The sequence below is a fragment of the Talpa occidentalis genome, unplaced genomic scaffold (genome assembly GCF_014898055.3).
Source record: "Talpa occidentalis isolate TD23 unplaced genomic scaffold, MPIMG_talOcc4v2.1 talOcc4.13, whole genome shotgun sequence".
NCBI lineage: Eukaryota > Metazoa > Chordata > Mammalia > Eulipotyphla > Talpidae > Talpa > Talpa occidentalis.
Genome location: NW_023601322.1, coordinates 79809279 through 79834314, shown reverse-complemented (window position 1 = coordinate 79834314; position 25036 = coordinate 79809279). Strand labels below are relative to the sequence as shown.

Below are 25036 nucleotides of genomic sequence, written 5' to 3'. Positions count from 1 at the left end.
TTCACTAGCAGTATTTACTAAAGCTTAATATAGAAAAAAATCTATAACTAGAGATCCCTACACTTCCAGGTACACATCCAACATAGTGCACAAATACGCATTGGAGGTAAGTTAAAGAAAGTGCACAGCAACATTCTTACTAGCCAAAAACATAGGTTAAATTTTTGATGACAGAAGAATGGATAAATTCTGGCATATTTGCAGAGAGGAATAATACACTGCAATGTAAACAAATGAAACTATATACAACACTACCAGTAACTACCACAAAATAATAAAGTGTGACAAAGAACAGATGTAAGAAACTACATTGTATAGTTTTGATTTTATGAAGTTCAACAACAGATAGAACTTATGACAGAAGTCTACCTTTGGGGAAGAGAGAGCTAATGAGTGGGAGAGGCAAAAAGGGTCATTCAGTTACGATACTACTCTAGTTATCACTCTGGATAATTATTTCACCGGTGAGTTCTTTTTGTGAAAATTCATAGTACACTTAAGACTTTTAAGTACACTTTAGACTTTTATATATCAATAAAACAATTTATTTAGAGGGGAAAAAAGTGAAGAGAGAAATAAACACACCAGCCCATGCAAGCCCAAAATGAGGGGATCCTTGGTTGCTGTTGGTTCTCCTTTTCTTGGTTTGGTTTCACTGAAATTTAATCATTTTTTCTACCTTTGGTTTTGGGAGATAATAATTTCTCTACCCTTCCCAGCACCCTTTTTTTCCTGAAAAACTACATAATCAAACATTGAAAGTAATTTCTTAACTGGGGAATTTTTTTAAGAAGTGAAAGAAGATCTCAGAGTAATCTCAACCTACATGATACTGAATTAGGGCTATGTATTTTAATTCAAACCTGCTTTACTCTTTTCACCAGGATTATGACATACAACCCCTGAATAATACAACGTGTAAGAAAGTATAAAAACACTGCATCAAAACAAAATTTTTATAGGTGCTTTAAAGGAGAGACTAAATTGCTTTTTAAGGGCAGATTAACTGAAGCAAATTTTACCAAAAATTATTGCATTATCTTGAGCTCTTTTATTTCAGTGAATGTGTGAATTCAAAATAGCCAAAGTCCATTCCCTAACCTCTAAAAAGGAACTTCTGGAAATGAAGGTCCAACATAAACTAACACTGCTGATCAAATAATAGGTAGGTATCACACAGAGATGAAAGTGATTAAATTTATGGTTTGTGATACAAGACAATAAGCAAACATTTGAATAGTCCATTGTTTCCTGAGGATTTCCAGAAACAAATCATGAACATTTCCCTATATTTAGTCCATATATCCACTTAAAACAATTCTGTTTCAAAGAAACTTTCAAAGGATCAAGTTTGCCTAAGAGAGCCTCAATTTACACAGTTTCAATTACGTAGTTATAGCAACTAACCAACTGCAGCAAGAAACAAAGGGATGTGAAACATTGCTACCTTGAAATTCTTAAACATCAGTTGTTTTACTTTCCGAAGAGATTAGATTGTAAGAGGCTTATTTCAGTGGGTTATTACTTTAACATTTCAAAGCCATATAGTCACAAGAGTCTATGTAATTAAATATTAATGTCCTACAAAAAAAGGAAGAACAGATATTATGTTTTCAAATGAAAAATTGAGTACTTTCTTTAGGGCACAGTGTTTGTAATGAGCAGAAACAGGACTGGACCACAAATTTCTTTTCTTCTAATAAAGTACTTGTCAGTAGATAGTATTGACAGATATTACTTAGCAATTATACAAATGAGTTTATACCCAGTCTGTTTATAACAATGGACTACTCTCTATGCATGTTATAATCATTTGAAAAACAAAACAAAAATAAATTAATACAAACTCATAAAATTATTCCTATTAATGCCTTCATTATTAGAATGTATAAGTAACATATCACATAGCTTTCTATGCAGAAAGGCAGTAATTTTATATTTCTTTATCAATGACTGTTTATTTTGGTCCCAACTATAAATTTATGTGTGTGCACAGAATAAAAGGACTCTAGGAAACCCCCACACTAAGTTATATGCAACGAAGAATATTAGAAAGTGAGATGTGGGCTATTTTCTTCTGTTTTTGCCAACCACTGGATTTCTGCACTAAACTATGATTTTAAACTTTGGGTTTGTTGCTGACCTTAAGATAAGTCCCTAAATTTCACCTTCTCCTGTGTCACACTGTAGCACACGGAGCAACTACTTTCTTCCCTGGCACACAAGGCAGGAGACAGGGGGAAATGTTAAATAAAAACAACAACAACACAATTTCAATAACTAATGAAAACTTTTTAATACAAGAAGCCAATTTTGAAAGAAATATTTGGCTTAACCTTTTTACCAGTGGAATATCTTACTTCCTCCACCAAGCTTTCCCCAATATTAACAGTTTGACATGCTCATAGGTATAACTTGGTCCACCTTATATTTTCGTTTATAGCTGTGCCATCTCACTAACTTCATGGTGCAGCATCTGACAGCAGGGTTTTGTTTCTGCTCATTTTTATATCTAGCATGGTACTTGAGAAGCTTTAACAGAAGCCTCACCTTTAAGCCTATTATTCAAGACCTTATGAACTAGTTTTGGCTCTGTTAGGGTCAAAATAAGAGGTGGGGTGCAATTGTATGGGGAATATAACCAAAATGAAAATGCATACATTGTGCAAAAATGAAAAATGATGTAAGAATTATATAAAATAAAATATTAAAAACAAAAACAAAACAAACAAACAAAAAAAAACAAATACCACTGCTCACTTTCTCTCAATTCCTTTTCAGTTATCTTGTCCAGTCTTCCTTATTGGTTAAGCAGAATGGCTTGAACTCTTACTATTTAATTCTTCCCAACCAGGAGTTTTATTCTGGGAATTGGGGTAGGTCTTGGGGTGGATGCTGCCAAGACTGAAATCATGCATTCAGAAATTTTTAGAAAATTGCAACTGTACCATATCTGAGTGGATTTTAACCTCCTAAAATGTGTTTTTCCTTTTAGTAATTGCAAAAACCAGTGTAAACTATTTAGTTCCACAATTACAGAATGAAGAACTGAAAACAGCATAGCCTTAGGCAAAAAGTGAGCATCCTCCTCACACTATATCCTCATTAGTGAGGATAAATGTGCCATCTCTGGGCAAACCACTATATATTCTTTATTTGTGTATTAATTAAAAAGAAAGCGTGGTGGTAGCATGAATCTATATGACAGAAAAACATACAATTCTCTAACTTCAAAAATAGTGTTAAAAAAGCAGTGTTAGGGTCTAATTTTAAAAGCCCGTACTTTAGTGGTGTACTACACCACACATATGTTCACAGCTCTGTCTGCCATGCTGCCCTGAAACACATTTTGTGTTATTCCCAGAACATTACTGCTGCTAAAACAGTGGCTTTGGATGGGAACGGGAGAGGGAGGAAGGGAGCTTTTTCAACAAGAGGGGGGTTTTCCATTGTTTCCAGGAAACTGCTAAAATATGTGTATAAGTATGTATGTGTTTTCTGACTATTTCTCACACGTTTTCAAGACTTTGTTACCCACCTCTGATCCCACCCCCACTCTTTTTCTGCCTAGCCTGTTCATGCTAACATAAACAGATGTGATCCTTGGAATGTGAGGGAACGTGATTAGACAGTGATCCATGAGAAAAATGGAGGGCCTGTTTGCAAATGGGAGATAAAGTTTTCCTAAATTTAGTTCAAGAAGCAAAGGGAGAGCTTTTCACTATGATTTTATTTTCTTTTCAAATGATAGACATTTACTCAAATTTGAAGCTTGGCAATGTTTTTGTCCTTATGATGCATAAAAAATTGACTTTTATGCTTAAATGAGACTTTGAGACTGTCTCCTTCAGTAAAGTTAAAATGGGCTGAAAGTCAATGTTTTTAAAATAGTATATTTTGAAGTTATAAACAGGAAGATACTCAAAATATTGGCTCCTGCCCACTCGTTTTCCTCATATGCTTTCAGCTTATCATGAATTTAGAAAGATCTTTATTTTTGTATGGTGGATAATGGAGCTTGGCAACAGGCACTACTTGAGAGATAAAGTACAAAGGGACTTCCCCTCCTTCAATTTTAATAAAAGAAACACTTTGCAATAAGATAAAGTGTGAAGTATTCTTCCCAGACCCATTATTTGTATTCATCAGCACAGGCAATTTTGATTGTTTTAGAATATGAGCCATTTTGGCAAATGGAAACTAAGTGCCTTTTAGCTTTAAATATTTAAATAAATGAATGGAACTCAGGAAGAAGGCCTATTTTCCAAATGGATAAAATCATTAAGAAAATGTTAAAGCTACTCAGACATAAAGTCCAATCTCCACAACACAAGCATTTTAATTTATGGCAGCTTTTGAGTCAAATCATTTTATTTTTTGTGAAAAATGTATAGGTACTTAAATACTTATCAGTGAAGAAATGACAGTTGGCATCTATGAACACTAAAGTAGAAATAATTGCCAGTCATATTTTGAGGCCCTAAATTTTTAAGGATCAGTTTAGTTTTCAGTCTAAACATACTTCAGATTTTAGCCAATAAGAATTTTATACTTATGTGTTATAATTTTTGAAGACCATTCTTCACAGCATTTAATCTATATTCATTGGTCTGCGCACTAGAAACTTCTTTCATTCCAGCTATACATGAGTCAGAAAATGTAGATAATTTAGGAGCTGGAATATTAAGTTCAAAAATAAATTTAAGGTTCAAAAAAAATGCCCCACACCTCACAAAATTATAGCTATTAGTGATCATTAGCCATACCCAGGTCTATCTCTTATACCATCCCCCTACTCTACTTCTGCCTAAGGTGTTTTAATTTGATCTGTGTTGTACATGCTGCTTGAAAGATGAAACCTTCTGGTGATAGTAATCAAGATAAAGAGAGGGAACAAACCTGAAGCTAGAATGGGCTCATACTGTCCCTGCACCTGTGTGAAAAGAAATGTAGTTCAAAGTACACTATTAATCCTTCATAGTCTCCTTTCCTTTAAAAACTGAATCTTATTCTCTTTCTGGAATTTCTTTGTAAGAAAAACACCCAGTGTACTTGTAGGTATTGTATTTAGATAAAGTGTTTTTTTAATCATAGTTCCACCCAGAGATCTAACTTGCCAAATTTAAGTAATCATACTGGGTTCATTTAAATAGAGCCTTCTTTTGATTCAAAAGGTGGCCATCTTTCAAAATATTGAAGTTACTTGCTACATACTGTATGTTATAAAATGAAAGTTTTATAACTTTATAACATGATTCCATTCATTTCAAATACAGGCCTTGCAATTCTAGAAAAGAACTCACAGTAAGAAGTATATTACATGAAAAGCATGAAAATAATGATTATCATTTTATCATTTGTCTTCACTCCTAAAGACCCTCTGAAACAACATGCAGGTCTGACTGACTTTTTACCTATTACCACACTATGAGAAAGGCTAACCTGAGATACACAGTCTGTTCTTTTCCTTATGTAAGCTCTTTCATTGCCATCAGAATCACTCAGAGTGACCCTCTCTCCCATCTGTTGATTTTTTTTTTTCCTTTGCTCAAACAGTACTTAGGTTTCAAAAAAACTGATCTCAAAATCATTAACCTAGAAAGAACCTGGCCTTCATCCACTCCATTTATGGGACGTTAAAGCAGTCTCAAGGGTTTGCTAAAATAAACTAAGGACTGCAAAGGAGAGGAACACACCATCTGGCCAAATCAGTGAGGCTGAGAACATGTAGTCTAGGTAATTACTTTAGGTGAATCTATTACAACACATGGAAATGATAGAAAGTAAGGATTTTCTTCTTTACCCAGAGAATCTTTTTTTCAGTCTGAATGATGGAATAATCAACAGGAAGACAAAAGAAATCAGGGGTAATGTAGAGAAATGGTGTGTGAGTCAGGAGACTAGCAATAAGACATCAGTAATTTACGATTCCAGTAGATCTCCACTGATCAACGAAGATGGAAATTCTACTGGTTTATGGAACAGATTTGTGGAATGGACTGTATGCTCTTTTCATATACTGAACCATTCAATACACTAAGGAATTAAGTAATGTAAAAGGAATTCAGTGTTGAAATCTATCTGTGTCCCGTTATATTTCATAGCAGGAATGCCTTACTTTCTTAGATTTCTTAAATTCAGAACGTCCCGAGACCTAGGTTTTATCAATTAAGAAATATTTCTTGAGGCAAAACAGCTTATAAATGGCTACATTATTTCCATCTTTCGGAAATAGGACATATCTCTATTTATGTTGTCTCCATTTTCCATATTCCAGCTACTAATCAGCTCCACTCCAATGGGGTTCTGCCCCTCTCATTCCATTATAACAATTGCTTCCTTTTCCCCAAATACAAATTCACAAAATTTTGCATCATGTTATTTAAACTACTCAAGATAATCCTCTAGGGTATCAAAAATCTGCCATCCCAAAATGTCCTTTGGGCAAGAGGCTTATTTTCTGGGGTGGGCTGTGGAGCTAAGTGGAGGTTGCTTTTGACATTTACATGTAAACTTTGCTCTGTAAGGACTTCTTCCAAGAGACCTATTCTCTTTTGCAAAAGAAAAGTGAGTTATTAAATTTGGATACCTTTGTCTAATGATAAATTCCCTTTCTTCTCCTAACTTTTTCCTGTGTTAGCTATTTAAAATGGCATCTAAAATCAAGTGGATGAGTTAATCATACCGGGTTTCTCCCATGTATAAAAGAGGTATATATATATTTAAAAACAAATTTACAAGTGTAGAGATCAATTTGGCTTTCTTAAACAATTCATGCATTGCTCAAAAATACAGTAGTGTTAGGGGTAGTGGAGAAAGGGAGTAGGAAATGGATGAATGTGGTTGAAAAAAGATCTGTTTTAGGTTGGGTGAAGTGAACACAGGGGTTCTGTAATAGTTTCTTTTACTTCCATGCACATTTTAATTCATAACAAAAGTGTTTTTTAAAAACCCATATGTTAATGTTGATTGACCTACTAATAGTCCTGCCTTTCCTTTGTACATAGGAGTAACAAATACTATACCTTGACAACAAAGTATAATCAGTGTAGAGGAACCTCAAACTTAACGTGTATGAAATGCAACTCAAAATCCACAAGTCCCACTAAAGTAACAGGAACAGTAAAATCTGTTTTCTACTAGTCTTCCTAAATCAGTAATTCTTGCAGCATATCCCAACTGTTCAACCCAGAAACTTTGGTATAAACACTGAATTCTTTTCTCTTCCATGTCTCTTTTTTTCAGTACATTTACACCCCCTGTTTAGTTCTACTTTCAACAATTATTAAAATGAATCCATATTGGGGCCTCCCTGGTGGCGCAAGGGGTTAAGATGCAACCTATGAATCTCACTGCAGCAACTGCAGCATGAGTTCAATCTCCGGCCAGGGAGCCACCTACACGGCACAGCAGACCTCTCCTGACACGCCTGCTGCTCCCCTCACCAGTGTATTTCAGTCTACATATTCTGTTCCCCACTCTGTCTCTGGTGAATCCTCTCACCCACCACAACTCTGGCCTGTACCCCAGTTCTTCTATGTATAAAAAATGTCTTTAAAAAAATGAATCCATATCAATCTCCTACATCCCTTACATAATCTAGGCTACCATCTCTCAAATACAGACACTGCCACAGCCAACTACATCATCTTTGTATTTTATGCTTGCCTTAAATATGCTACTTTTCTACAGAACAGATATATTTTTAAAACATGAACTGGATTATGGTTAAAATCTTTTAGTGACCTCCATTACATTTAAATAAAAATCTAAAGTTACCCTATCCTCGAAGGTCATACTTACCTTTCAATGCCATGTTAAACAGAGTGACTGGTAGCTTAAATAACTCATCATGTGACCCTGAACACTCCAAGTTCTTGTGTGTGTGTGTGTGGGGGTGTGTTATTTCTTACCCATATTGTTTCCAACACTAATAATGTTATTCTTAATCCTTATCCATACCAAGCTTTTGAATTTACAAGACTCTAAGACGTTTTATTCTTTACTCCTTATTAGTCAGTGGGGAATATTTTACATTTCCTTCATTGTATTTGTGCCAATTTATAATTCTGTATTTATTTCCATATATATATTTTTAAGTTCAAAATGTTCGTTTTTTTTTTCTTTGCTTTAAATTGAGTTTCTTTTTCATTGCAATATTATTGCAATAATTGGTTAAAACCAATTAGTATTGGTTTTAACACTGTACATGATTTAGAGGTGTGAGTTCACAACTCTTCAAATACCATACCCCCCACACCATCAGGGCACCCATAATCCTCCACCATAGTCCATTGTGCTACCTCCCTCCTTTGCTGCATACCCACTCTGGTAGCCTCAATTCTGTAGTAAGATTTGTAGGGTTTATCTCTTTCTTTCCTTTGTTTCTTCATATTACATATGAGTGATCACCTGGTATTTGTCATTCTCCTTTTGATTTATATCACTTAGCATAATGCTATCCAGTTAATTCATTTGTCACAAATGGTGACAAATGAATATATATATATATAGTGACAAATGAATATATATATATGGTGACAAATGAATATATATGTAAAACTTATGAACTCTATATATATGGGTCATATTCTACTTGATTTATGTGTGTATGCAACATATACAAAATCTATTATATATACAATAGCTTAGCTATTATAAATACTGCTACAATGAATATAAGAGTGCATATATCCCTTCAAATTAGTATTTGCATATTTTTTGGATAGATACCTAGGAGTGAGGTTGCTAGATCACACGGCAGATTTATTTATATAATATTTTGAAAAACCTCCATGCTATTTTCCACAGGAGCTGGCCTAGTCTCTATTCCTACCATCAGTGTATGCAGGTTCTTTTTTCTCCAGATTTAAACATCATAACACATGGCTATATAGATACATAAATCCAGTGTATCTCCATGAAATAGGGAAACTTTCTCTGTTATGAAGATTCTTTGTCTCCCACCTTTTTTTGTGTCTTCTGGAGTTCTTGGATGCAGTCTGATAGTTGGTCGGAGAAAAGGAAAGGGAGGCAGGACTGTAGATTCTATTGTGAACTAAGACAAAACAGAAGGCAAACCACTCCATGTTTTGCACTCAGTGTGGTACAATTTCAGGACAAGAACAAAACAAAACAAAACAAAACAAAACACCCTCCCCATTCTGACAAGATTCATTTCCTGGAACCCTCCCATGTATTCCTGGTCTTATTTGTGCCAGATATGAAGTGAATTAGATGGGTAAAAACTAAACTTAATGTGGGCTATATATTTAAATTTACTCTTCATTAGTTTGAGTTTGTATAAGTAAACACTGTACCTTGTCTCACTACTGTATCAAGACAGTGAAAAAGACTGCAGGTAAATCCATTTCTCAGCAAATAACTGCAGAGTAGGTGAATAAAGAAGTGATTGAGAATGGGTAGATTCCACTTTAAAATGTAACATGTCATATCAGAGACAACTAGTAAACTCTGTAATAATTCAACAAAATAAATGTAGTTGATACAAAATGCGTTTTCCAACTTTTTGATGTATGTCATCAAACTGATAAACTTTTTATACAAATCTAATTTTTAGTCTAATTTCAGTATATATTTAAAATATTTGGTTCATTGTTGCTTCTATTAAAAAAACATGGGTTAGTTTCTCTAATTACATTTATTTATGAAAAAAATGTTTTCTCTCTTTTCTGGTCCATTTGTGTGATCATTTTTTGCTATCTTCTTTTATCTAAATTCCCATTATATACACCTCTAGGTCTTCCAGTCACACATTTTACTTTTAAATATTGTTATATAGTTGAGTTTCCTATTAGATTGGGAAATTAAGTTTAAATACATTGTGATACATTAAATTTTAGAGTAAATATTCTATAGTCATTAATTTTGTTAACTCATTGCCACGTTATGACGTAGAAAGATGTTCATTAACTAGGTTAAATGACAAAAGCAAAAGGAAGAGTACCATATAGAGTATGATAACATTACTATAAATATATAAAGTATGATATACCATATAGAGTATAACATATAGAGCATACCATAGAGCATGACATTACTATAAATATATCCTTATAGAAAAATAAATGACTATAAAAATATATACCATACATAATTCAAAAATTTTCATTATTTTATTACTCTTATCAACAAAGCAATAATAAACTTTCTTCTAATAATGAAGTGCAAAAATTATCTTAAAATGCATTGCTGGTGTTACAACTAATTTCACTATACTATAAAAAACAGAACCCCATAATCGATCTTATCAAATCAAAAACATACATACATGACATAAGGCAGGTAAAATGAGACTCTGAAAACAACTATCCTGGATAAAATCTGCTCTACATCCACTGGACTATACTTATTTGGCCACACAAAATGCAGATAAGAATATCAAGAGAGGGGCCTCCCCGGTGGCGCAGCAGTTAAGCGCTGGGCTGCGAAGCTGCCCGCAGCCTCTGCAGCACCAGTTCAATCTCCAGCCGCCAGCGAGGGTCCCACATGGCATGACGGACCTCTCCTGCCATGCCCGCTGCTCCCCTCAGCAGTGTACTTCTGTCAGTCTGCCTGTTCTGTTCCCCGCTCTGGTGATTCTCTCACCCTCCCGCGCTTCTGACTGTACCTAGTGCTTGTATAAATAAATCAATAAATCAAAAAAAAAATCAAAAGAAAAAGGAAAAAGAATGTATTTGGAAAGATGTTAGTATATGCTACTCGACGGACATTTCTAGAAGTAAATAATGAGATGGCTTCTCTTAGATTAAGTAGATTGAAAAATTGTTGACTTTCAAGAAGATGCAAAACTAATCTTACAAAGCTTCAAATTCTCTACTGGAGGAAATGTTTTCACACAAAGACAACTGATCAAAACCCCCACATTTTCTATAGCGAAGATGTCTGGAGAACAAGGAAACTAGGTTTCCTGCCAGGATTTCTTGGACAGAAAAGATACCACTTAAAATATTTGTGAAAGTCTTCTTATCCAATCAATTGGAAGAAATTACAAAAAAAGTCATAGAACAGGAATTCTTTCAAAATCAATGTTTACTTGACAGAATGAGGGTTCGCAACTTGCAACAAATGTTCAAATATTCCAAGGATAACAGAGACTGATTTATTTTTATTTATTTATTTATTTTTGCTCTGGTTACTACTACCACTTTCCCAAAATTACCTACCAGCTGCCATCTGGTACAACCACTGAGTTTAAACAATTTCTCATACGCAAGCTCCTGAGAATCATGAATCAGTATTTTGTTAACATTCCTGTGCCTGATCCATAGAAAGAATAAGACACAGCAGCCTGGAAAAATGATCACTCCTGACAACAGCACTTTTCCTTTATAGCACTTGCTACAATTACAACTTTACATGAGGGCGTGTAATTGATGATGTAATGCCTATCAATGGCGGTAGTGCCTAATTTTGCTTGCTATTGTATACCAGCGTCTTGTACAATGCTAGCACTTAACCTTCAATAGTCATTCTATGCGTGTTTTTGAAAAAAGTGAATGAATGAATCATTTTGAATGAAGGGGAAATGTGGTACCACAAAAAAAAAAAAAAAAAGGTTCCAGAGTAAATTACATTTATCATATTTATAACTCTCAAGATAGAGGAAATACCTAGGAAATGGTCACCTTTTTGACTGAACCATAATATCTTTTTTTTTTAAGATTTATTATTTATGCATTCAAGAGTCGGGGTACAGGTCAGAGACATGGAGGGGGGGTGAGAGGATTTACCAGAGACAGAGTGGGGAACAGAACAGGCAGACTGAAATACACTGCTGAGGGGAGCAGCGGGTAAGACAGGAGAGGTCTGTCTCATCATGTGGGTTGCTCCCTGGCTGGCCAGGGATCAAACTTGTGTTGCAGAGGCTACAAATTGCTTAATAGTGCGGTGCTGAACCCCTTGACCCTCAGGGAGGCCTCTAACCATAATTTCTTTATTAAGAAAAATTATGACAAAATCTGGTAAGGTTATGAAAGGGTTCTATGGAGAAAAGTCCTGTAATTTATAAATGAGACAGTATGCTACAAGTTATCACTAAAACTCAGCAAAGAAACTATTAAGAACAGGCCTCCCCAGTGGTGCAGCAGGTTAAGTGTCGCGCTGTGAAGCTGTCCGCAGCCTCTGCAGCACAGGTTCGATTCCCGGACAGCCAGGGAAAAACCCACATGGCATGGCAGACCTCTCCTGCCTCTCCTGCTGCTACCTTCAGCAGTGTCTTCAATCTGTCTGCCTGTTCTGCTCCCCGCTCTGTGTCTGGTGAATTCTCTCAACCTCCTGCACATCTGGTCTGTACCCCAGTTCTTGTATAAATAAATAAATCTTTAAAAAAAAACTATTAAGAACAGTCTCATAAAGTTAGCAGAACAATATATTCTCATTAATCAGGTCAAAAGATGTAGGACTACTTAATCATTTAATTAAGAGTGCATGTTGAAGGCACCATCAACGGAAAAAAATCAATATGAAGGTGAGAAAATACATTTTTGGTACAGTAATTGACAAATGACTCATATCCAGAACTCAGAAATAACTCCTACAAATCAGTAGGAAAGTGAAATTGAAAGTGAATGCGATCCAAACAAGTAGTTCACACATACACCAAAATCTCCCCAACGTTGATAAATTTATTTTTCTTAATCTGGGTAGTGGTTACATGAAGATGTTCACTTGTCCATTTATTTGTATACTCACAATTCTACAGCTTTAATTAAGGTTACTTACAGTTTATTAAAATGTTTACATTAAAAAAATAAGATCGTGGACTATATATATGCACCAAGGATGCAATAAAGTAGTATTACTTTAGGTAGTTTCTACAGTTATGCTACAAGAAAAAATTTGGGGAAATCTTACAAAATCTCCTGTTCAAACCAGCTTTTCCACACCAATTTGATCATGATTTCTTAATAAAAACTATTTACATTTCTCAGAATTACTGTTCTCTGGAATATGTAAGGATTATATACTAATATACTCCAGAACATGCCAGACTTCTACAAGGACTAAAACGAGAGATTTCAATGTAAGTTAGCAGTCAGTTAAGCAAGCTCAAATACCAAAATTCAAAATATAATGGGGACAAAGCAGCTTACTGGTGTGAGTGCAAGTAGCTCAGTAGCGGAGAGTACTATGAAAACATAGCAAAAATTTCACTACATTAGAAAAATCTCTTTGGATCTTTAGGTGAGGCTAAAGGCTATGGCAGTTGATCAAGAGACAAAGACTTCATGGTCTAAAGTATGTTCACCAACAGGAAATAAACATTGAAGCGGCCCCCCCTCTCTGTGCCTAGCTTGTCTTTGATTCTCTAAATTAGAATACTAAACATGTACAGTAAATGAGGGCCTGAAAATAAGAGTCACAATATCCTAAGATAAACCATGGTCTGCAAAAAAAAGTCATAATGGCATTCATTCTTTTACTCATTAATTAATTAACAAGGAATCATGGAATGTCTAATATGCACCAGAAACTAGGTACATTTTTGATGAACAAAAAGGCTTGCTTTCTTATCTTCATAGAGTTTTGCAGCAATAATGAACATTAAAAAATAATTGCAAATATAAAGAAAGGTATGAAAGCTGTGGAACCTGAAGTAATTACTAATATCCCTTCTGTTGCCCACAAAAAGATTGTATAAATAATATAAAAGAAATTCAGATGTTTTAGAGAACATCACACTATATAATGTAATAGAAACTAAGTTAGTAGGACCTCAGCAATACATTTCTACATGATTAATGTGTATTCAATTATTTTTACAGCCAGGCTGCTCAGCACCAAAGGATTTGACTAATGCACATTTTTAACCTTTCATAAATCTTGTATCTAAAGTAAAAAAAGTTTGCATAAAATTGTGGAAAAAGTATGTAAGCATCTATGGATACCCATAATCTAAGATAACAATGCCTGTGTTAGCCTCTTCCACACCAGAAGTAGTACCCATGAGAGGGGCTTTGTTAACATGGTGACTTGGATTTATGCTACAATACAACCTCAAGCAAGGAGGCAAAGAAAATGGTCTTAACAGGTGAATGACAGGTTGGGGGAGTTATAAAACATAGATGAGAACACTCTCACTCCTGACACGCAAGAGTCAAACAGATTCCTAACAGCTCTCCTCTCTCTGCCTCATTGTTTTTCCTTTCCTTTTCTTATTGCATCTGTCTCTACAACTTTGTCCACCTCATGGAGTTACTCCCTCCTTGCTTCTGTTTTGCCTATAAACCAAATTTTCTAGCCAGATCACCTCTGAGATGTCAATCTGGTCCAAATATGAGGACAGTTTCCCAAGAACAAAACAAGGTGTCAGCTGCTTGAGGAAGCACTAGATGTGAGGCTCTTGTTTCAGAAGAGGACAGCACTAAGAACCTTGAGACCTGTAGCAAAATGCCATTGTTTACCAATTGTATAAAAGAAATTTGATTTCTGTTACCAAAGCTACTTGCCTGGAGCCATTCAAGTCTAAGATCAACCAAGGATAGTTTATAGATGAACATGGCAAGTAAGCCTAGTACCACTTTATTATAATCTGATTGATCAAATTGGGGAAAAACAAGATTCTTATCAAGAAATAAAACTCTTAGTTCTCTGGATTAAAAGGTTAAATGTGGGCCTCTCTGGTGACGCAAGGGGTTAAGTACCGCACTATGAAGCAATTCGCAGCCTCTGCAGCACAAGTTCAATCCCGGGCCGGCCAGGGAGCAACCCACATGGTGCAGCAGACCTCTCCTGTCTCACCTGCTGCTCCCCTCAGCAGTACTTTGGTAATCTGTCTGTTCTGTTCCCCACTGTCTCTGGTGAATCCTCTCCACCCCCTGCCCCCGCATCTCTGGCCTGTACCCCAGCTCTTGAATGCATAAATAAATAAATCTTAAAAAAAAATAGGTTAAATGTACTAAGCCTAGCAGATATACGTATTAAATCTGTAGTATTCACTCTAATACATGATAGTAATCTATTTTTAAAAGGTGACAAAATACATAGAGACAAAGATAGATTAGAAGTGGCTTTTGGATATAACAGTTTAATGCAAATTTCCAGACCTCACTCTTCAGTGAGTAGTAGAGAAATATGGAATTCTTGGAGTTAGGAAAATTTGCACATTCAATTTAAAAAGTAAATTAAAACGAGCATTTCTCATAATATGCTGTGAAGAACATTTCTACTCTATGCCCCAACCTCCACCTCTACCCTGCTGGAAAAACTTCAAAGTTTACTTGGCTTGGGAAAACCGTGTCTTTATGTGTAGGACAGAGTTTACAATGCATATTAAACAAAGGGAGGAAGGAAACTATTTTAACTTTAAGGAATCTGTTTATCTCTTGGCTCCCAGCTTCATTCCCTGCCCTTCTGCTTTGTTCTGCATTTCTGGGAAGTGTAAGGCTTCCTTACCATCAGGAGGAATTGCTGGAAACTGGAAGTCAGAAAGAGGGGAGAGTCCAGTATGTTCTCACTTTCCCTCAGTGTTGCCTCTTTCAGAGATTGTATCTCCACAGTGATTCTACACCCACTGTGTACACTATACCTTTTCTTCTGGTTCCAATCTCCAAGAGACCTCATAATGGGCTAGCTCCAGCAGAATGGCCCTGGCACTGGAAATACTGGCAACTTCTGTTGCCAATATCTGTGATGCTCCACAGTCTCCATGTCTTCCTCTCTTCTAGAACCTGGGTTAGTAAGTCCCCACATTAGAGTCCCTTTATTTTCCTATTAGAACTCTGATAATACCATGATCCTAAAGTATAAAACTATGGAAAATTTTTATTTTGTGAAAGCTGTTTCCATCCTTATGGGGACAGTTGTATTGCTAGTAAGTGTCTAAATCATTTAGAAGACAAAGCAGATTTAGATAGGTCAGACAATTTGAAAAAATATACACATTTCCATATTTATTATGGCTATTTCCCTTGATAAAATTAAGCAGTTGCTCAATAGATCCCACCCCACTTTGTCCTATATAGTCGGAGCCTTTATCTCATTTCAAATAATGGCTTTTCCCAAAGGAAGTGTCTCCTTTCAGGATATCATAATACGCTAATGGACTGAGTGATCAATGTTGTGTGCGGTGGAACATTAGAAATGTGCCATAAAATATGGAAAACAATTTAGCCACTCTCTAATGCAGGCAATTCTTGTAAAAACTATACATGAAAAACATGTACCCAACCATTTTTTTCATGCCTTACGACAAGATTAGATGCAATAAAAACCTTGTCTTAGCAAATCAGCACGTTAGAGGATGCTGTCAGCAATAACTTTACAAAGACATGTCCATTACCAAAGAGGGGCATTATCCTAAATTTACTCTCATTGAAGATTGATGTCTGCTATAAGCCACCATCTGTCTCTAGATTCTGTGGCTTTACGATACTGTCACTATGTACACTGGGAGCAGTTTGTGGCTTTTCTCTTTTCATTTTTTTTTTTATCTTATCAAATGTGAAGATGGACAGGCAATTTTCAGAATAAAACAAGAAAGTACAACTGACCCATGTGAAGTGCAAGGATCAAGTCCAAACAAACTTTTTTCCCTCTTAATTAAGATGAAGGTATGAGTGATTATTTTCAATGTGGTTACTTCCCAGTAATTTATCCTGGTGGGTTATCAGCTATTTTGTCATAACAAACTGGTCAATTTTGGTACGTGTGGTCAGTTTCACAAATTCCCCAATCTAAATAGCTTAGTGAAATTTTTGCCAAGCAAATAACAATTTTCTTGGTTTAAATGTTTTATAGGAATAGAAAAGATTTCTTTGTTTGAATTCTGCTTATACACTGAATACCAGAGTAGTCTAACTTTTTGATTCTTCTTCCTATCCAGGAATAAATGTTTGGCTATTTGGTCCCTAATGTTTATTTATAAATTATTTATATACTATACACTTATCCTACTATCCTACTCAATGAACTGATTTATCTTACTTTATGAATGCATATATTATAAAATATATACAATATAAATATAAATAATGGGATAAAATAAATGTATGAAGAAGTTTCATAATTCTCACATGCATTCCATAAATCATTTCAACCAGATTTCTGGATAAGAACTCATAGCAATGAATCCATGTTGAGAATTCAGTCTTTGCAGATTCCACTTTACTCCTTTACTTTTGCCTATTGGAGGTGGGCCTGCCAAACAAAATACTGAGCATCTAACTAAATATTGATGGGATACATTTATACTAAAAAATTATTCACTATTTATCTATACAAACTTTACTGCACCTCCAGAATTTTCTATTTGTTTGTTTCTTGGCTAAATCTACCAATTCTAATTGCTATTCAATGCTGCCTGATATTTTTCCCATTTCAACCTCTCTAGTCTTCTCTTCATCACTAAGTATGTAGTTATTATCTATTAGCATAGAGCTGACAAGTGTAAAGCCATATATTTTTGTTATGATTTCTTTAACTGATACTGTCTGCAATGGTTTCTATCTTTTCAGATTTATCCACATGACACCTGCCTAAATAGGACATCATAATAGGCCAGCTTTTATATATTATGAAATAGGTGATGTGCATGTACACATATGTAGTGCTGACTGAGTTGGTTCATTTGCCGGTGATTTATTCAATGTCTACAATATTTTAGGCACTGGACCCAGTATTTGATTTGATGTCATATGGTACTCAGATTTTAGGGAACTCCAGAATATCCACTATGAGTTATAGAAGATATTAAAATATGAGAACAGTAAAGTTTGGAATATTTCAAAAAATTCTAAAATGAACTTACATAAATGAATCTTATTTGTATAATTATATATAATATGTGTCTATATTTGCAGATATAACTCCTTTTAGAACCTGAATGTTGTAAGAATTAAATGACTGGAGAATGTACCACTTTATTCAAGAGAACTCAGAAATTGTGCATTATGAAACTATTTTTATACTACAAATAATTCATTTTATTCTATCTATTTCAAAAATTTGTGTTCTATGGCATTTGTGTTTAGAGAATGAGGCTTATCATATTTCTTCAAAAACTTTTCTAACTCTTCTGCTCTCTTCTTCATTTCCTGCTTTTTCAGGAAAGACCTGTAACTTTTTATAACATTCCTTTGAATGAGTTTACAGTTTTGAGATTACAAATGTCACATATCTACAAAAGATAAGCTTTTCTTTAAGAAATATTGACAAGAAAATATGCTTTTGTTCTAATAGTCTCTGACTCTTTACTGTGTCCCACCTAAGACCCCACGTCCAGACCAATCTCATCAAGGGTCAAAAGGGAAGGAAGAAACTGTGAAGGTGTAAGATACTCCAGCCTGCTGCATGTATATTAAGTGATGCTCATAACAGATTTAAAGTATTTAGGATTTTCCTATTAACAGCATATTATTTATATGTTCTACTCATCATACCAAAAAAAAGTATAGATTATAGCATCTCTTAGTTGTACATAACTTCACTCTCATTTTGTACAGTAGACTTTGGTAAGGAGGGTTATGTATTATTCACATGTGACATAAAGACAAAGTCTTCCTAGAAGATATTCCTAAATGCAGAGATTAGACTAGATATATATTTTCATCCATTAACATAGTTCAATGTTTTTGTTTTAAACGTATAATTCTTTCAAAACTTAATCATTGCCTACTTATAGAAATTGTCAGCTCTTAGGCTTAATTCAAGTCCATAAAAAAAGAGTGCTGAAAAACTTGTGTCCTATAAAAATTAATGCAAAACATTGATCATTTATGCAAATATATAAAAAGTTTGTCAGGTGGACCTCCCCTGGTGGCACAGCGGTTGAGCACTGGGCTGCGAGGTTGCCCGCAGCCTCTGCAGCGCTGGTTCATTCCTGGCTGCCGGCGAGGGTCCCACCAAAAAAAAAAAAAAAAAAAAGTTTGTCAGGAAAAGGTAAAAGATTGCGTGGTCATTTGGGAAGTAGCAAACCAAAGGGAAAACTTTATTTTATTTTATGTGTTACATGACAGATTTAAGCAAATTTATTTAAAGTGGTACAGCAGAAAGAAGGTAATAAAGAATTCAAGTGAGAAAACAATAGTTGGATTGAGATTCTTTACTATCTGGAATGGAGATGAGAGCAAAAGAGAAGGAGAATTAGTCTGGAAAGGAGGAACTTGAAAAATTGGAAGTTAGGTAGTGAAAAGAGGGATTTTGAGTTGGAAAGGAAATCCAGTTCTTACATAAAACTTCACAATAATGGGCTGAGTTTAAAGGCTCATATTCTGCATGCCCCCATGAGAGCAGAAATAGTATTGGCAGGTAGAAGCTACAAGACACAGATTTCCAGACATCCCAAGGACGTTCTCCCTAATAATCTGTTTTGTTCATTAATAGAAAATGAACTCTAGGTGTACTAGATTCCAATCCTTGTCACATGGCATGGAAATCTACTTGGAAGATTGGTGCAGAGAAGATCTAAATATGAAACAAAGAAGGGACATAACAAGATCTATGAATAAGCTCTATGTCTCTATCTATGAATAAGCTCTATGACTCCAAGAGCCCAGTGAAGAGGCACCCAGTTTTCCTGTGGTGATCTTCAGTCATCAAATGAATTAGGAGCCAGAAAGTAAATAGAATGGTGGATTTTAAGTAGAGAAATGACAAGCTGGTACAGTAACAACTGGAAGTGAAAGTAAGAGTAGAAAGAAAAAAATGGCCTGGAAGGATGGGACCGGGAGAGTTAACATGCCAGATGTCTCAAGGATGATAAAAAACATGCAAATTACCTCTCAAAAAGAATCTTTCTTTCCCTTGTATCTTTTAAGACCTACTCCCAACCAATTTTTCCTTAACTTGTTAACCATATATTGTTCAAAAACTTATGTGATACATTTATCCAAAAGAAAACTTAAATAACTCTCTAGTCATGAATCAAGTCAATTTAATTCTGAGTCTAAAGGGAACAAGGCTTCAGGGACAACAATCTCATTATAACACTATAAATAGTGTCAATTAGTTAAAAAGATATATTCCTCCCTTCCAAAAAGACTTCACCATATTTCCTGATAGGTTATTTAATTAAGTTTTTCATGTTTTCCAAGTGAAGTGAAAATTTTAAAAGAAAAAGTAATCTTAAAGTTGTTGTTACATTACGATAATGATTATGTAACACTTAAATTGTAAATACATTTTGAACCATCTCTAAATTTAAGCTGTTTGCCCACTTACTTTTTCCCTTTGATTTAAGATAAGCCTATTAAGTTGGAAGAATTTTGATACAAGTAAATTTGTATTGATTAATTCTTCCATCATTGAGGCATCACTAAAGTGTTTTGGATTTCAACTGAAGACAAAAAACTCTAGATAAACACAGTGTGGTCAGACAGCTGCAAGAATACTTCATCAAAGGAAAAAGTATCTCAAGGGCTTTCATCAGGAGAACATCCTCCTTATAATAGTTGCCTGCTGAGCCTGAGATGGTAAATGGAAACAAAACTCAGGATAAAGCCCATTCTCATCCCCTTATGGCTTTAGTAAGTATTTATGCAGATATCCCTCCTATGCAAGCTAGACTTTTGCTCCTATGGAGGTAAAATTTTATCTTTTGCAAAATCCAACCAACCTAACTTTACAAATAAAATGCCATGGTCCATAAGACCGAAAGCTGTAGAAAAATCATGCATGCTGAAACACATGTTCATCATATTCACAGACCTATAGACATCATTTGTCACTTTTAAAACTATTGCTTTTCCAACTGAAAAAGATTAAGAGGAAACCCAATTTCTTTACTAGTAATGGAGCAGTGGGTGAGCACTTAATCAACCTATAACTCATCCTAAATGAAAGTGGGGAGAGGGCATGCTGCAACTTTGTCTTGAAGAGCTATATAAATAAGCATTCCTGTGAATCATACAAAATCATGAACTTTCTGCTAGAAAATACAAGTCTACATAACAAACTGAACATTTTTTAGGAAAATGGAAACTTGTTTCAGGGGCAGCATCAATTGTTACCCTCATCGAACTGCTTAGTTTCTTCTTTTTTTTTATTCTGCTGAAAATCCACCATTAGTGCAGTCAAAAAAAGAGATTACTACTAATCAGATCAATGACAGGAACTTTCTATCTACTTGGAGCAATGAGGACTTTGGGTGGAAGATGAGGCAGTAGAAAAGAAAAGGATGGTAGCTTTTATCCTGATCACATGTATCAGTTCTCACCACAAAATTTATCTTATTAAATATTGTTAGTATCCAACCACTTTATTTAAAAGAAGGTACTTGCTTCTGTAAGAATTTGACTAATAATCTGTCCAAGGAAAGCACACTTTACTTCTTTAGTTAGGTCATAAAACCTTCAAGGCTGAACACCTAATTATCCATTTTTTTCCTATGATCTAACATCATCTTAGTCATCAAAAGAAACTTGTTTGAAAAACACATGTAAACTAGATTGGAGAGTCTGACAAACCCAACTTCTTCTCCTGATCACTGTTATTTCTTTGATGTCATATTACCTTTTAGTAAAAGCAATCAGTCAACTTTTTATTTTGAATAATTCAAGTGAATTCTTTAGTTTCTCAAAAGGGATACGTCATTAGATCTACACATTGCTCATGGAGCAAAGTTTTAAATGCTCAGTTTCTTGCTGGTACACCAAGTAGTAGCTGCAGCCACTGGCTATGGCCCTCACAATTGTAAAATCACCATTGGGATCATTATCTTCAACAGTGAAGACATGCACACTTACAGCTGCTGAAAATGCTCTTTCTAGGTTCTCTTATAGTGCACTTTGAAGGCAAGCTCTTTGCAGTCTATTAGGTAAAGTAGCTCCAGAAACCTTGGTGTTTACCTTGTAGGTACAAGATCTTGCAGGAATGTATATGGAGCCCATAGCACAGGTAAATCATTTTGATGATGATTAATAATGAGGAAGTATTTCCTCATCTGAATTTAGTGTATAAGTAATAGTTCTTTCTTATATGTGATATACTTTTACCCATATACAAACTTAGTCTACTTTAGAATGAGTTATTTTCAAAATCCTTTAAGTCTTTTTTTTCTATAGGAAAGGCATTAGGCATTGCAGTATGATCCCTGCCTGGAGCTAGTCAACCAGGTCATCTGATCAAGCCACCATTGAAAGTACTTCAATATGTAGTTCTTAAAAGTCTAACATTCTTTATGCTTTCTTCCTAACATATACAGAATATCATTCCATGATTAACTGATGATACTTCATATATGAAATCATAACTAGTTATCTCTTCAAGATAGGCTATTTTGGGACAGTGAAAACATTTTGAACTTGGACTTTGGTAAAGTCTGTACAATTTTGTGAAACTATTAAAAATCATTAACTTTTACACCTAAATGAACTTAATGGTATGAAATTATGTTTCAGTAATTTTTTTTAAAAAGAAATTGAGCACTATTTCTTACTTGAATTTGAGATGGAGGAATGTTTTCTAAGCAGATTTTTATGTCAAGCAAAAATCCATGCCTATTTATGTTTAATATAGGTAGATGTTCAGTAAGTGCTTCTATGATTAAGTTTCCTTTCACATTTCCTATCTCATCTAATTTGGGAAATTCCATTGAACACTCCAGAGAAAACAAGGAAGTTCATGAGTTATGTGAAACAACTCAGGAATCATGATAAATTAAAGAAACTTTTAAATTAACCTACATCTATATAGTGCGGTGAGATTTATCACCTATTTAAAGCAATAACCCTACAAAAAATTAGGGGAAAAACATTCAGAATTTTGAAGGAAAGATTATGGATCATGCTGTGTATTAACATGTATACCTGGATATATAAGGTGAACCTAGTATAACAGCACAGACCACAGTGAGCTGGTAGAACGATCTGAACACAACAGAGAACCACAAGGCAGCAGACGGTCATCAACAGAGTCTGCTGCAGGCAACAGATAGTGCCAGGTAGGTCCAATTTTCACCTTAAAACCACATTTCAGAAAGGAATCTACAAAGATTAAAGACATATTCTACTGAGACAGAATTGTGAATACAAAAATAAAAAATAGGAAGTCATCCTAAGTGGATCAGACACCACTTACAGGTTCACTAAAAAGAATAGCAACATAGTCCAGCTTCTAACACTGAGGCAGCAGAAGGTCAAGTGAGCTAAGCCACAGGTTGACCTGAAGATGATTTGTCTGAGAGACTTACCTAATTTCCTTAAATTGTTTCTGATTTATTCCAGAACTCTGGTTGGGTAGGGGTTAAGTGGTCCCAGCTGTAGCACCCCCACCCCCAGTATATCATTACAGTGTTAGGAACTGGGATGTGCAACCACTTACACACTAGTGAAATATTTGGGCTGACTGTGACTGGCTTATTTCTCTGTGCTCTCCCTTTGACAGAAATTGCAGCTTAACTCTTCTCTCCTCTTAAATGTTTTGTGGAGTTGCAAGTAAAGACTTTCTAAAATGGACTTCATGAAATAAAATATGGATTGGGAGACATTTGTCTATAATATCCAGCTGAATGTGCCTACTTTTCATATCACTGAAAAAAAACCTATGACATAGTATTCATATTCAGATCTAAAATCCAAACTTAAAATTTTGAAAGTCATAATAACATCAAACAGTTTGGCAAGTTATGGACTAAGTTTTTAAAAAACCTGTAAATATCTCATTTTCTCTTCCTACAAATGTAAGTGAAATGATGGTAATGACCAACCCAATACTACCTTGCAAGAAGCTCTGTTCATGTACATAAAGGCACAGAATCCCATGCTTGCCAAAAAAAATCACACTTTTAACAAGATAACTTTGTTTACTGTCTTATCAAAGTAAGAAAAAAAATAAAAGAGAATACTAAAGTCACAGTAAAATGAAAATGTCGCATAGTTAAAGGCTGTGAGCCCTGGAAGCCAGAATAAAAATACATGGGCTGAGCGTCCAAAAACAATTCTGCAAGTCAACATAATATATCAGGCCCAGATGTCACAAACACAATAAATCAATTGAAACTGCCAAGCCACTTTTCTCAACCTACTAGATTTAATTAAAACTACCACTCAGTTCATGAGAGGCTTTCTAATGGAGCAGATAATATCACTCAAGCTCAACCATCCACCCAAACCTGACATGGGAGGCACAGTATGATAAATTTTAATCCATAGTTCTGTTAAACATCGCAGGATTTAGTACACATCTGCAGTAATGCACTCCCATCCCTTCTATGTCTTCTCATCCTCCCAAAGAACTCACTGGGAAAGCTATCAATCAGACTTTGTCAGTTTAATATAGAAAAGCAAGATATGCATTGTAAGAACACTGGGATTCTGGTCCTGTTTTTGTGTTAAAAATACAGCACACCCATTGAAAATAGGTATGAAAATCTGATAAAATACATTGAATGAGGGGTAGAGCTGTAATTTTAGATTCTTTAGTGATCTTTCTAAGACATCCAAACTAGCTCAGTGTCTATAAAAATCTGTCCCCAAACAACCCATAAATGTCACACAGGAGGAAGATAGAAGAATGAGAAAAAAAATGAAACACTCACAAGTTATTATGAATTCATGAGGTTGACAAATGGCACAGGTTTCTAAGGCATCTTCTAGAACTGCAGGTTAGAAATTTCATTGGCCCTTAAATAGAAAAAATCCCTTGAGTTTAGTACAGAAAAGAAACAGAGATACCCATCCACAAGGTTGTTTTAACTTGAAGGATCACATTATTCATCACGAACAATCTCTAAACCCAGTCAGCATAAGCCTTTCTGGCACTTTTCATGTGTATACTTGGTTCCATTTTATAAAGACAGAACAGACTATGTTTGGCATTTTTGCCTTGAGTTATTGACATGTTTTAAATTATGCTGTTTTATGTCCATTCTTAACAGAACAGAAATCTGCTACAAACGATCTTTATTAACAGATCGCCTCAGGTGCTGAGACTCTTGATTTAACAACGTCTCCAAACAGACAGGGAGCTTGTTAATAGGCTTTTTCAACCCTTTGGCTTCTGTGAGGCATAAGTGGATTATGGAGGTTTGTTTGTCAGGCTATCTTTTTACATCACTGTCTGAATAATTGCCACAAAG

At 35.0% G+C, this 25036-nt stretch overlaps 1 long non-coding RNA gene across 1 annotated transcript in view; it reads right to left on the bottom strand.

Moving 5' to 3' along the window:
- The window catches only part of LOC119243536 (uncharacterized), an 83665-nt gene that overhangs the window by 30556 nt on the left and 28073 nt on the right, over positions 1-25036 (bottom strand). Inside the window, exons 2-4 of the long non-coding RNA XR_005124742.2 lie at positions 24497-24581; positions 9321-9385; positions 8968-9058 (exon numbers count right to left, since the gene is read on the bottom strand). This is a non-coding gene — a long non-coding RNA (uncharacterized LOC119243536). The remainder of the gene's footprint in view (positions 1-8967; positions 9059-9320; positions 9386-24496; positions 24582-25036) is intronic.